Raw genomic sequence first — 14236 nt, 5'->3', positions numbered from 1 at the left:
CCTGAATGCTTCCCAGGAAGTATTTGCCCACGCTGTCCCAGACCCAGGGGAATCTGCCAGTGAGCAGGAAACCAAGCCCTGTTCCTAGGCGCTGGGACTGCAAAGATCATCGCAAAGCTGCTCCCTCCTTTCCCAGGTGCCCAATCAGAATGGTGGGGACGGAGCAGGAAACGCTAGGAGAAACCAAAACCTGTGAGAAGCTCAAACGTGAGATGGATCCGGGATCATAATGATATCCAGCTGGTGTAACTGGTGATTAACACATGGAAATACCTCTATGACAGTTGCGAAATAGCGCTGGCCCAAGCCCCCGAGTGCCCCTCTGTGGCCTCCGCTGCACTGGCCTCCCTCCACTGTGACAATGCCGTCTTCCCACAATTCAGCAAAAGGGGCGTCCGGGAGTCTGTGCTGGCCCAATGGCCATCGTCCACTCTAGTTGCTCGTCTAGAGAGAGTAACTTACCCAGAGTCACTCAGCTGGTGAGTGGCAGCACTGGCAATGAGCCCATGTCTGTCCCTTGGGACCCAGGCTCTCAGCCATTCTGCCATTCAGCCCAGACAGCAAAGAGGCCGCAAGCGAAACTTCGTGACAGAGGAGCTTGCCCACCAGTTAGCATGCTGACCTCCTTCCTGTTAAACTGCTATACAACACATGGTACGTTGCTGTTGTAGTGTCCTAAGTAGCTAGGAAGAATTTAAATTAGAGCCAGACATTTGCAGAGCTGCTGAAGCATCACCCAAGTTCTCTGGAACCCAGTCTGAAGGCCCTTGTGTGGAGCTCATGCAGGGTTTAACTGATGATGAGCCAAATCCCGCTCACCACCTGTTTTTGTAAAGAAACTTTCATCAGAACACAGCCATGCCTACTGGTTTTGCACACAACAGCAGAGTCGAGTTGTTTCAACAGAGACCAAGGAGCTGAAAATATTTATCTGACCCTGGACTGAGGCAAATACCCGCAGCCTGCCCTTTCGTGGGAGAGACCAGCTCATATCCACCCGAGTGCTGGAGGCAGAGGCTGGTTTCACGGCCAAGGGTGGGCAGCATGGGCAGGCTCTGTGCCCATCTGCGGGGATCGTTAGGGCTGTAGAAAATCATAGGCACTAGTTGAGTACCGTGATGTTGAACGCAACAGATCCTTGGTATCAGAGGATTTCAGATTTCAGGTTTTGACCATTTCCAAGTGCCCCATGGCCCGTTATAATTTGAAATGTTGTTGACTCATAAAGTTGACTCGGGTATGCCCTCCTCAGCTGATGAGTGAGGGCAGGGAGCAGGACCCTTGGCTAGGGCTGAGCCCAGCTGGCTCTTCAGCACCTGCTTGGTGTGCCTTTGTGGTTCTCAGCTCGTCATTGCCCTCCTGGGCCTCTTGGGAAATGAAAAGTGCTGGTAGGTGGATGGGCTTTAGCTAAATATTGGTTTTGGATATAATGGAGCAGCCGATGTTGACTTCAGCACTCTGATCTAACAAGTCATCCGTATGCTCTCTGTGGAAGCAGGAACAAGTTCTTCATGAAGGCAGCTCCAGCAAGCGCTTTAGCTGGCCCAGAACTTACTGAACAAGCAAGAGCTAAAACTCCAGTGAAAGTCAAAACAGCAATTGTCTTGGGCTGTGCGGGTGTGAGCAACGCACATGCCCTCTTGGTGGAACTGTGGATCAGGAGAAATCTGGGACCCAGCGGCCAGAGGAGTTTACCCAGTCTCCAGGATCTGCTGCAAGAAAGGCAAATGCAGAAGTGGTCCCACCTATAGACATGACTGTTCCATCATGATACTCTTGTCTCTTAAGCCCAGACTTGGCCTCAGAATCCTTCTCAATCCAGCATTCCAGGAGCCTCTACTAGCAAGTTGGAGTTGGTACAGAAGATGGAACCCTATTTTGACATCCTTGTTGGTATGGGGTTCTGCTTTCCAGGGCCTCTGCAAGGCCCTGTTTATTCTCTGATGGCACGGTACCACTCAGAATCCGGGGGTCTCACCCTACTCGGGCAGGAGGGGTGGAGGGGTGGATGGAGGGGGGATGGCAGGCATCCTGGGGTTGGCCGCTTCCCCAGACTGGGTGCCTTTGAATGTAGGTCCCTGTTCTCTGGGTTTCACCAGCTCAAGGCAAAGCACGAAAACCCTTCCCATCAGTAGGTGGCGCTAGAGGCCAGCACTCCGCCATTGGCAAAAGTTCCTGATTTTCTTCACTGGTTAATTTTCTCTACTGTGGTACTTGGTGCTGTGCTGGACTCCCGCGGGTAGCTTGGCCTAAAAGCACTATAGGTGCTCTGAAAATTTCCTGTGTGACAAGCTGATTTCTCTTACCAGCAACCACTGTGACTGTGTGTGTGGACAGATTCATATGAGCATGTGCAACAGGATGAAAGCTGCGTGTGTCCATGTTTACATGGGTGTGTAACAGATCAGATATCTCTGTGACAACTCTGTGTGTGTGTGTGTGTGTGTGTGTGTGTGTGTGTGTACATGTACAGTGGACAGGATGGTTATCTCTGTTAACTAAGGATCCTGGGTCCCATATACTATGGCCAGCCCTGTTTCTTGGACTGCTTCTGGCCATTCCCATCATCTCATGGGCATTTGCACATGTGCAGCATGGGGGCCACTGAGGCCAAGTTCCATATCTTTCTTTCCAGCTTTCAGATTTGGCCAATAAAATCTTGGCTCCCACCCCTCTGCCTCCAAGCCCTACCTCCCGCAGCCTTGGAAAGGAAGTGGTAGAATCTGTGCTAGGATACCCCTTTTGTCTGCACCTGCCTCACCTTCTCCATTTGTTTCTTTCCTCCTACTGATAGTTCCAGGGCCAATGTGGGCAGTTGGGCAGATTGCATACTGCACAAATCCAGATAGAGTCATTCGTGCTATGACTTGAATGGAGCTTTCTAAACACCTGCAAAACCTGCCAACCTCCCATGGCTGTGCTGGTCATCTCATGATCATGGCTAGAAAAGTTACCTTCTTCCCTGCTCCCCTGGCCCAGCCCAGCCTAGGCTAGGATTCCTTACTCTGCTTGGGTGTTCTAGTCTGGCCCAAAAGTGACTAACCCTTGACCTTGATCTGGAAATATCTCCTTGATGCTGTTGAGATTGAATTTATGAAAGTGAAGTATGCTGGCAACTTTTCAGTAACCCATCTTCTCAGAGTTAGGGGTCCCTGTAAGACATACTGGGGTTCTATAGACTAGAGTTACTGCCTCCCACGCTCCTGGCCTGTGGGTGAAGATGCCTTCATGGGCCCACTGGTTAGATGGGTCTGCCACAGAATTAGGGGAAGGCCTCAGGCTAATCTTGGAGTTGCCACCATGTAGAAAATCATGAGGTCACCGCAGACTGGATGCCTGGGCCTGGTCCCAAACCCTGAAGCCTCCCAGGGCCAGGCGGGAAATGTGAGTGAGTGAAGAGATGAGGCCGGCCGGGTCTTTTGGGTAATGGAGCACACACATTTGCTCTTGGTCGGACACGGTTGCTGCCGTGTGGGAATGTGTGGGGCTGTTCCCAGATATCACACCCCATTTTTCAAGGGAAGCTAAAAATCCGGACTTTCAAATGTTGGCAACTATTTTGAATTTGGAAAGGATCATGTGGGCCAAACAAAACACATCTTGCAGGCCGAAGCCAGCCCTGGAGCCTCCTGTCTGCTCCCTCTGGCCCAGGCCCAGGGAACTGAGTTCTTCAGAACCGACTCACTAAGTGTGTGAGGATATTATCCTCAGGCTCACAGAGTCTGGGGTCTCTGAGAGACCTCAGAGATAGCCTAGTTCACCCCTGTGTGTTTTAAACTGTGTACATATAAAGTTCTTTATTAACACACATATCTTTAGCTTCTGGTATCTATCTAAAAGCATCTCAGTGCCCACCCCCTCGTGTAGAACAAGATCGAAAGTGAAGCCTTACATGTAGTCGTGCTTGTATCTACCTGTCAGAAGCCCTATTTATATCTTTATAGGTCTATTTATATCTTTTGCACACACGGGCTGCCCTGGTCTTCCTTACAACTAAACCTCCTTGGGTTGCTTTTTTAATCTCCTAAGTGCCTCCTTAAACAGTTAGAGCATGTTCTTCTTCATCTCTCTGAGTTCCCTCGTCTGAAGAGGGGGTAAGACCCCTCATACCTTCTCGGCTCCGCCCCTCGTTGGTCTGCAATCAGCCCTCCCCATGCCCCCGCTCGGTCGGGCTCCCAGCAGCTACCCAGTCACGTGATAAAGGGCGCTGTGTGATCGTCGGTGTGGATGCCTCTCAGTCCTCATGCTTGTCCTGTAACTGAATTTCACAACATGGGCTTCTGTCTCTTAAAAGCCATTCAAATAAATCGAAGACTTTTAAAATAAACTTATGTTGTCTTGTCTGCCTTCCTCACGATTGTATCTGCTGACTGACTGACGGCCCCCTCGAGAAATGCCCCTGGCGAGGCCTGTAGCGAGCAGGCCTGAGATCAGTTCCATCCTGGGGTACGAGTGTCTACATGAAGACCACCCTGGGGGGAGATTCGGCAGCCCGAGTCCATCAGCTTCGCAAGCTTCTCCTAGTGGTGCTCTTGGCGCGGACTCTATGTTCCCATCTGGAGCTAGCAAGGGAGGGTGGGATGGAGTGGGAGGAAGAGGAGATAAGAGAGGGTGTGAAATGGAGGAGGAAGAGGGTGACTCAGTCTCTAGCCTCAGCCCTCCCATTATCCTTCCTCCTGCACCCCAGTCCCCTCCACAGCCCATACGACCTGGGCCCAGTACCTCTACCCCATTCTGTCCACCACCCTCATTTCTCCTGCCACTTGCTTTCCCCTCCATCTGCTGAGGCCCTGTCAAGACTTACCTCAAAACACTTTCCTCATGGGGTGCCTGGGTGGCTCAGCGGGTTAAAGCCTCTGCCTTTGACTCAGGTCATGATCCCGGGGTCCTGGGATCAAGCCCCACGTTGGGCTCTCTGCTCGGCAGGGAGCCTGCTTCCCTTCCTCTCTCTTTGCCTGCCTCTCTGCCTACTTGTGATCTCTGTCTGTCAAATGAATAAATGAAATCTTTAAAAACAAAACAAAACAAAACAAAACAAAAACACTTTCCTCAGCTAGGCTCCCTCAGAACCTGGTACTGCGTGAAGAAGAGACTCTCCCATTTTAGCTCCATGGCTCTTTGTCCCATACTGCAAAGGAGAAATCTCCTGTTTTATTTTGGTGTTCCCAAAGTGACCCCCAAGTAGGGCTCAATAAACATGCCTATAATTGGGGCACCTGAGTGGCTCAGATGGTTAAGCCTTCACCTCTTGGTTTCAGCTCAGGTCATGAACTCAGGGTCTTGAAATCAAGCTCTGTATCTGGGGGCTCTGTGTCCAGCACTAAGTATGCTTGGGATTCTCTCTCTCCCTCCCCCTCTGACCCTCCCCTTGTCTCTCTTGCTCTCTCTAAATAAATAAATAAATAAATAAATAAATAAAATCTTTAAAAAAAATTTTTTAAAGGTGCCTATAACTGAACAATTGAATTCAGGGCTGTTAGGACTGGGTCTGCTGTTTATAACCAATGTCATTTCTGAATTGGTTGTAAAGTATTTTGAATATCTCTCCTAAAAGACCACCAAAGCATCCCCCATGTGGGTAGGAAACCAAAGGCATGGAGTCTTACGGCGCATTAGTTATCTATTGCTATGTCACAAATTACCCCAACTAACTTAGCAGCTTACAGCAACAAACATTTCTTATCTCACAGTCTCTGTGGGGCTGGAACCTAGCAGCAGCTGAGCTCGGAGGGTCTTGCTCAGAGTGTCTCAGGAGGCTGTAGTCAGGCTGTCAGCTGGGGCTGAAGTCACCTGCACACTTGCAGGAGCTGGGGGATCTGCTCTCGCACACACATGGGTGTTGGCAGGCAGCTTTAGTTCCGGTTGCCTGAGTGTCTTCACAACATAACTGTGGCTTCCCCCAAAGTAACCAAGAGCGGACAAGGCAAACTTCCTTTAAAAAACTGTCCATGAAGGCCCAGCCTCAGAAGTGACATATTATCACTTCTACCACGTGCGGTGGATCATGCAGATCAACCTGTTACAGTGTGGGAGGGCACATACAAGGGTGTGAACACCAGGAAGTGGAGAAAATCGGCGGCCATCTTGGAGGTCAACTCCCACGTGTCATTACGCTCCCATCTGCCTGCTATCACTAGAGGCCTCCAACGTTATCTTAGCCATTCCCCGGCCTCCAGGCAAGACTAGCCCCAAATGTGCCTCTTTGGTTCTCCCACCTGAAGGTCCTCCACCCTCCCAGCCAATCACCAGGGAGAAGGAGAAATGTGACTCCTCATCCATATCCTTCCACACACCTCCCATCCAGCAGATTCCTTCAGGGGCTGTGAGGTCACCTACTTGGGAACGTCATGGAGAGTTTGTGTTCTGAGATGTGTCCGTCTCGCTGTGAAGTCTTTGGAAAGTCCATAAGGCCAGCGGTACCAGAGCTGCTCACGCTGGTTGTAGGTGATGGGCCATGTCTAAGGTGAGGAAAAGGGCAGGGGTATGGAAGGGTGGTGGGGGAGGTCGTGACCCCTAACTTTCCCTTGCCCAGGCCTCAAGCAAACAGACTCAACCCTCTGGTGCCATAACTGAATCCTCCATTTTCTGACAGGATCTTGGACTGGAAAGACCTGAGGGCCGAGCCTTGAGGGCTAAGTGTTCTCTTCCTTTGCCTTTACTTTTCCTTATTGTTGGTTGGTTTTCTTTGACAGTAAGCCATTAAAAAATTTTTTACAAACAGGTAACTCAAGGAATAAATGACAAATTCATATCGTAACAACAAACAGAATGATTGTCCTACGTGCTTTCTATAAACCGATTTATTTGGTCCTCGCAATAACCCCATGAAGTAGGTACTATTATTATCCCATTTTACAGAAGAGGAAACTGAGGTTCAGAGAAGCAAAGTAACTCACCCACGGTCCATAGCAGAGTTTGATTCAAACTCCAGTTGTCTACATCTTCAGTGCTACGCTACACCGACTCTCTTGTGTATCATTTCAAGATAAAGCACACATAAAATTTGAGCTTTCATTGTTAGTTTGAGCTCTGTCCCCCTGAACCTCAGAGGTAGTACAAATAATATTCTGCCACTTGGGTTCCTCCAGGAGGAAGTTTCAGGAGTGGCCTTTCATGGGCACCTCTGTAAGAGACACAGCCATCTTTCCAAACACAAAACAACAGGTCCCCCGGTCCCACTGTTTTCGGATCTGGGCAGGGGAGGCGTGAGTGAGATATTCTCTTATTCCCCTCTTGCAAAGGTGAAAGCCGCGTGTTAGAGAGGAGAAGCGACTCTGCTCCGGGCAGCTGCTCCGGGTTCACAGCTATTCCCTCTGGAATGTTCCCACCTGACTTCCTCTGAATCTTCATTCTTTCCTTCCTCTGGTGAAGTCCCCCCCACCCCCCACATCAAGCCCTGTGAAGACTCAAGAGGTTTAAAGGTTAGGCTAGGATGTCCGCAATGCAGGAACGTGAACTTGACACCTGCTCTCTGGCTGGGTGACTTTGCCGAGCACGGACCCTTGGCGGCTGCTGGGGGGCCCGTCACTCATATGTGTCTTCAAGAGAAGCTGCTGTGAGGAGCGTCATTAGCCAATAGTCCCCTGCTGCTGTGACCTGGATCCACTGGGACTTTCGGGGAGCAGACAGCAGAGGCTCCCTGGACCGCTCCCAGTTGGTGGCTGGGCACCATAGGGAGACCAGAGCTGGGCTATTTCTGCACACTATTTCTGGGACTCCCCTAGTGGATAATCTCTACTCCGGGCCTGACCAAGACCTTTGTCAGAGCTGTGTTGCAGTCTGAGGCTCTTTTTCCACTGTCTTCCCTCCTGCTCCCTCTCCTTCACAGGCGTCAGACTTCCACTATGCTAAAAAACGGCTCTTTGGTCTTACTCCTGCTCCTTCCCTTTATCTTTACAGGTGGTGTCCCCAATAAATCTGTACCTCTCATTTGTCTTAGCATCTGTCTCCTGGAAAACCTGAGCTGACACACATTCTGTGAGCCACGGGCCCATGCCCATCTGCCCCCAGGTGGTCTTAAAATTCTCCATCATTACTACTGGTGCAAGAGAGGGAGGTTTCCTTGTCAATACCAGGGAGTGTGGTGGGACCCAATTCCGGTCACAGCCAGAGGTGAGGGACAGCTGTTTCCGAAGTCTGGGGCTCTTGCTCAACCCAGTGGGGTCCTGCCTTGACCCCACTATCACTTCCCAGCTCTAACCTGCAAGAGAGAGTTAGGGGTAGGAAAAAGGGATTTGGGGCTTTAGACTGAGGTAGGAGCCCTGAGTTCTAATCCAGTCTTTACTGCTAATTTCTCTTCTCTGGGGTTCAGTTTTCCCCATCCGTACAGTGGGACTTTGGCCTGGCTGCCCTGGGTGGGGGAAAGGAAACAGTGGCTATTTCCTGGGTTTAAGAAATGCCTTGACAGCTGGTAAGGACAGAGCTACTTCCTTTTCCTATTAAGACCAAACCAGTGGGACTAGGGGCTGGGGGCTGGGGGCTGGGGGGGGGGGTTCCTACCAGGTAGTATCAGGGTGAGCCTAGAGCCATGTCCTGGTTATATTCTGGCACCCGCAAGTTGTGGGTGGGTGCTGTGTCTGGGCTCCTGAGAGTGGCCATCATCCCCAGGAAGGACAGCTTCCTTAGAGCCAGTCAGGGGAGGTAAATAGACAGTACAGTATGGGAAGATCAGGCTGCCATAGAGGGAACCATTGGAGTACAAAGAAGCAGTACCAGTGCCCAAGGGAGTCTAGACAGGCATCTTGGAAAGGGACTTATGTGCTGGGTTCTGAAGGCTGAGTAGGAGTTTTCCAGATAGAGAAAGGAAAAGGCTTTCAAGATGGACAGACTCAGAAGTATGAACCTATGTTATGTGTTCTAAAACATGAAACATGGCAGGACTGGGGTGGAGGTCAGGGAAGTGGTGAGAGAGAGAGCTGTGTCTACATCACGAAGGAACTCCAACAAGGTCAAGATTTTATAGCCTCCATATTACACTTAGGAGGTAGCTGCTAGTCTTATTTCTGTCTTACAGTTGAGGAAACTGAGGCCCTAGAGATGGCAAGGGGCTCTGATAGGAATGCCCTGGGCTGTGTCCAGACCTAGTCAGTCTTGGGAGCAAGAGGCCAAGTTATCCTCTCCTTATTGGGGGGGGGGGCTCTCCCCCATCCCCATTCCCCATGGCCATCTAACTTCTGGGAGCATAGTGTCCTCAGTGCCTCCCCTCCCTCTATCCCCAGTGTCCTTGTCCTGCTGACATCATGCACACATGGAAGAGAAATTCGTGGAGATTCCAGAGGCCAGAGTGTGGGAACCGGGACAGATGCCGTTGGCGCTGCCCCAGAGCTGAGACTCCTTTGGAGCCTCAGGCGCTGCCCAGGGGGCTCTGGAATGTCTGAGGCCTCTGGCTTCCTCCGTCACCGGCCACCCCCCAGGGTCTGGGAAAGAAAGAGAGGCTCTGATCAACCAGGCCACCGTTTTGGTCCTCGGCAAGCTCTGGGGAGGCTTCGTGCTGCCCGCACACAGGGGCAGGGAGTATCCGGGCACCAAGATAGCTGGACCCAGCCAGTCTGCCATCAGGGACCCCAAACTGGGGTCCCATTGATGGGGCATGAATCCTGCAGCCCAGGGGCAGAGAAAGGGACCAAATCAATACTGTCCACCACCATCCCTAGAGAAGGAGGTAAGGAGTGTGTGTGTGTGCATGTGTGTGTGTGTGCGTGTGTGTGTGTGTAGTAGATGGATGAACAGACACAGACAGATGGTTCCACGCCCCACCCCCGCCTGGCCCCAGGGGTAGCTGTGCACAGTCTGTTCCCCACATGTGGCTCTCAGCAGCTGTGCATTCCGTCAGGGACCAGCTGTGGCGGCAGCTGTGGAGGTGGGGAGTGAGCGCTGATAGGTCCCAGGGGAGCAGGGGAGGAGGGCAAGGGGAGGACAGGAAGGGCCTGGGATGAGCAGGGGTCAGGGAGGGGGTGAGGCAAGGAGGCTCAGATGGTTCTCAGGGATGGAACAGCAAGCAGGAAAGTGGTGATGGGGACGCTTGACATCTGGGCTGGGAGCCCTGTGGATGTGGGCCTGGGCGCAGAGAGCTGGGGGGAGGTCCTGGGCAGGCCCGGCACACCCCGCTGGGTCTTGGAACATCGGTGGACCAACAGGAGTATAAGGAGAAAGACTCTGGGCTGTTGGATATATGGGTCCAAAGCTCAGACGGAAAAAAAGGTCTACACTAGAGATATAAATCTGGGAACCGTTGGCTTATAGGAGGTAAAACCACAGAAGCAGATGAATCTCCCAGGGAGAGAATGCACGGAGACAGAGGCTTAGCCCAAATGCTAATATTTCCAACTTTCATCCTGAACACCAGGCACTGCTCTATGCCCCTTACCTCATTTAACCCTCACAACCAGCCTATGGAGTGAATAGCTTTGTTAATCAGCTTATTTTACAGATAAGAAAACCAAGGTGCAGAAAGGCCAGACACAAAAGGAGGGGCAAGGCCCTATAGACGGAAGATGGAGTGGCCCCCGGGAGCTCCAGCCCTCCCCCCAGGCCCTGGCTCAGGAGAGTGCCCACAAGGACTCCTCCACAGAGGCCCCCAGTACCCCTCTCCATCGCTAGACACTCAGCCAATATTTATCAAACCCCTACTAAGTGCCAGACACTGCTAGGCCCTCAGTAGGTGCTAGGGGAGATGATGGTGAGCAGACCTGACCTGGGTCCCGCCTCCGGGACATACAGAGACTGACGGAAATTACTGCACAACTAGTAATTCCCAACCACCGCCCGGAGCACCTCTGTGCCAGCCATCCTTTCCTTTAGGACCCCTCAGATACCGTCGCTACCCAACAGTCAGAGGCTCAGTGCCTGGCCCAGCAGAGGTATTGTGAAACCCAACTATTTGGAGCCTGGGCCGTGTGCATTCAGGAATCTGAGTACCAGCGCCAAGAAAAGATGGGGTGACCTAGAGTGGGGACCAGACATTGAGCTGAAGCTGAAATCTGCCTCTGAAAATCTCCCTGCTCACTCAGCTCTGGAGTAGGAGGACAGGGAAAGTGGGGAGAGCAGAGGTCCCCTCTCCACCTCTCTCTGAGCCCCAGAAGGGCTCGCTCTTCTGCCTGCTCTGACCCCCCTTCCCCCATCAGCAAGCAAATTCCTCCTGCGGCCCTGTGGGGCGCTTTCATTGACCTGCCTCTTCTTTAAGATGGTTTCTGCCTCCCTCAGACACTTCCCCATCCTGGCCCCTTTCTTGCCTCCTCCACTCATGCCAAGGCCTCTGTGACCTTGTGACTGCTCATCTTCCTCTCTGAGTCCCAGGACTGGTGACCAAGCACTCGTCCTTGGTCCTCTCTGGCCGTGACCCCTGGCCCTCCATTCTTCCCTAATTTTCCTCCATCTTCCTGGAGTTTCTCTGGCTGTTGTTCCCCAGGCTTCTACCCTGGGTCTTTTCCGTCTTGCTTTCACTAGCTCCTGTGCCCCACGGCTTCAGCTACCAGTCCCCAATCTCTACTCCAGTCCAGACCTCTCGCCGGGTTCTACTCCTGGGTATTCATGGGTCTCAGAAAGAACATGACGACACTGAACTTCTCCCCTTCTTCTGTGTTCCCCTTGGTGCCCGTCACCTTCATCTCCTCAAGTACCCAGACAGGAATCAAGCATCATTTGGGTTTGTTCCCTCTCTTCCCCCCCAAACCCAGTCCCCATTGCGTGACCGAATGCAGGAGTCTTGTGCTTGGTCTACCTCACGCTAAGGCAGGACATGGAGATGACCAACGTGGATGGTGCCAACCTTCCTGGGTAGAATCCCAGCTCAACCACCCACTAGCTGTGTGACCTTGGGGGAGTTACTTAACTTCCCTATGTCTCAGTGAAATGGGACTATAATAGATAGTCATAATAACCTCTATTATAGGATTGTGGTGAGGTTTAAATGAGTTAATAGATGTCAAAATACTTAGTACAGTAAAATGGTGAGTGCAATAGAATTTTGTTATTATCATCATCACTATTATTTCATTTAGTTATGTTATAAATATTTATTTTTATTTATTTATTTATTTTAGATTTTATTTATTTATTTGACAGACAGAGATCACAAGTAGGCAGAGAGGCAGAGCAGGCAGAGAGAGAGGAGGAAGCAGACTCCTCTCTGAGCAGAGAGCCCAATATGGGACTCGATCCCAGGACCCTGGGATCATGACCGGAGCCAAAGGCAGAGGCTTTAACCCACTGAGCCACCCCGGCGCCCCTATTTTATTAATATTTTAGAATGCCCACTATGTGCTGGGCACTTTCTTTATCATCTAAAGCTGGGGACATGAAAGGGCATGGTTGTGAACAACAAAAATGACTCCTAACCCCAGGAACTTCAAGATGGAAGACTTTTTGTAGTAGAAGTCCTTGCTACTGGATCCAGACCCCACTCTTTCCCATCTTTAAACAAAACAAAAACAAAAGCAAACAAACGCTGGATTTCACGTCTCCCTCCAGCCATTGTCCTAGCTTACTCTTCTGCCAGCCAGTTTTTATTCGCTGCACACCCACTACGTGCCAGTCACTGTGCTGGGCGCTGGAGAGTCAGCAGGAAACAAAAGGGACAGATCTCTACCCTCGATGAGTTTATCTTCTGGTTGAGGATATGGACAATAAACAAATATATCCACATATATAATATAACGTCAGCGATATTTGTAGATGCAGTAAAAGAAGACGAAGTGAGGGAGGGAACACAGAGTGACCAGGAGATTGATGGCTATTTTAGATGGGAGGTGGGGAGGGTCCTCTCTGAGGATGGCAGATCTGAAGAACGCCCTGCATGGAGTGAGGTGATCTAGGATCTGGAGGACGAGGGGTCCAGGTAGAGGGAACAGTAAATGTAAAGCCGTGTGATAGCAACAAACATGAATATTGGTGGAACGGCAAGAAGGCTCTTGCGCTGAGTGAGCAAGGCTGGGACGGGCGCCAGCACTTAGGATGACCCTACACATCTGGAAGCCTTGGGCTGTCCCTCCATAGTTATTACTATTGCCTCCTTTCCCCTCTCAAGCGCGCCCCAGCTTTAGATGATAAGTTACATAGTTACCCTAGATAGAGACCACAGTCGGCACTTGGGATTCTGTTCCGAATGTGATGGCAAACCTATGGATAGTTTCGAGCAGTACGGGACATGATCTGACTGACACTTTAAAGGAGCTTGACTGAGGACTTGAAACACCCTTCTGGCTGCTGTAACACCCCACTTGGCTCTCCTCCACCTCCCTGGCTGCTCCCTCTCAGTCTCTTCTGGCAGCTCTCTCCTACTTAACGCCTAGTGTTGGGGTTTCCCTAGGCCAGTGGTTCTCAGCCAGGGGTGCTTTTTCCTCTAGGGGACATTTCCTACAACCCAGGGACATTTTTAAGTGGGGCAGGTGCTACTGGCACTTAGCGAGTAAAAGGCAGGGATGCTGCTAACCATCCTACAATGCACAGAACAGCTCCACACAATAAAGAATTTTCCAGCCCCAGGGACACCTGGGTGGCTCAGTTGGTTAAGCATCTGCTTTCAGCTCAGGTCATGATCTCAGGGTCCTGGGACTGAGTCCCCCCAAGGGCACCCTGCTCAGTGGGGAGTTTGTTTCTCCCTCTGCCCCTCCTCCCACTCAACACACACTCTCTCTCAAAAATAAATTAGTAAGATCTTAAAAAAAAAAAAAAAGCCCAACAGCAAAAAATAATTTTCCAGCCCCAAATGTGCTGAGGTTAAGTAACCCTGCACTAGATTAGCACAATCCAAAAGAAATGTAATGAGAGTTGCATAAATTTTTCTAGTAGCCAAATTTAAAAAAAACAAAAACAAAAACAAAAACAGCGAGGGGTGCCTGGGAGGCTCAGTCAGTTAAGCATCTGCCTTTGGTTTAGGTCATGACCACACCACTGAGTCCCCTATCAGGTTCCCTGCTCAGTGGGGAGTCTGCCTCTCCCTCTGCCCCTCCCTGCCCCCTGCTTGTGCTCACGCTCTCTCTCTCACAAAAATAAATAAAATCTTAAAAAAAACTAAAAATAAAAGTGAAGTTAAGTTTAATAATTTATTTAGTCCAATATGTGCAAAATATTATCATCTTAACATATTAATCAATAGTAAAGATACAAATGAGATTCTTTCCTTCTTTCCTTTCTTTTCTCTCTCTCTCTCTTTCAGTTCTGGTATGTACTTCACACTTACTACACACAGCAATTTAGACCAGCCACGTTTCAACTGCCTAGTAGCTACATGTATCTC

The sequence above is a fragment of the Enhydra lutris genome, unplaced genomic scaffold (genome assembly GCF_002288905.1).
Source record: "Enhydra lutris kenyoni isolate GAN:26980312 unplaced genomic scaffold, ASM228890v2 scaffoldscaffold9, whole genome shotgun sequence".
Classification (NCBI taxonomy): domain Eukaryota; kingdom Metazoa; phylum Chordata; class Mammalia; order Carnivora; family Mustelidae; genus Enhydra; species Enhydra lutris.
The sequence above is the reverse complement of the archived record's forward strand: the minus strand, read 5'-3'. Positions refer to the sequence as shown.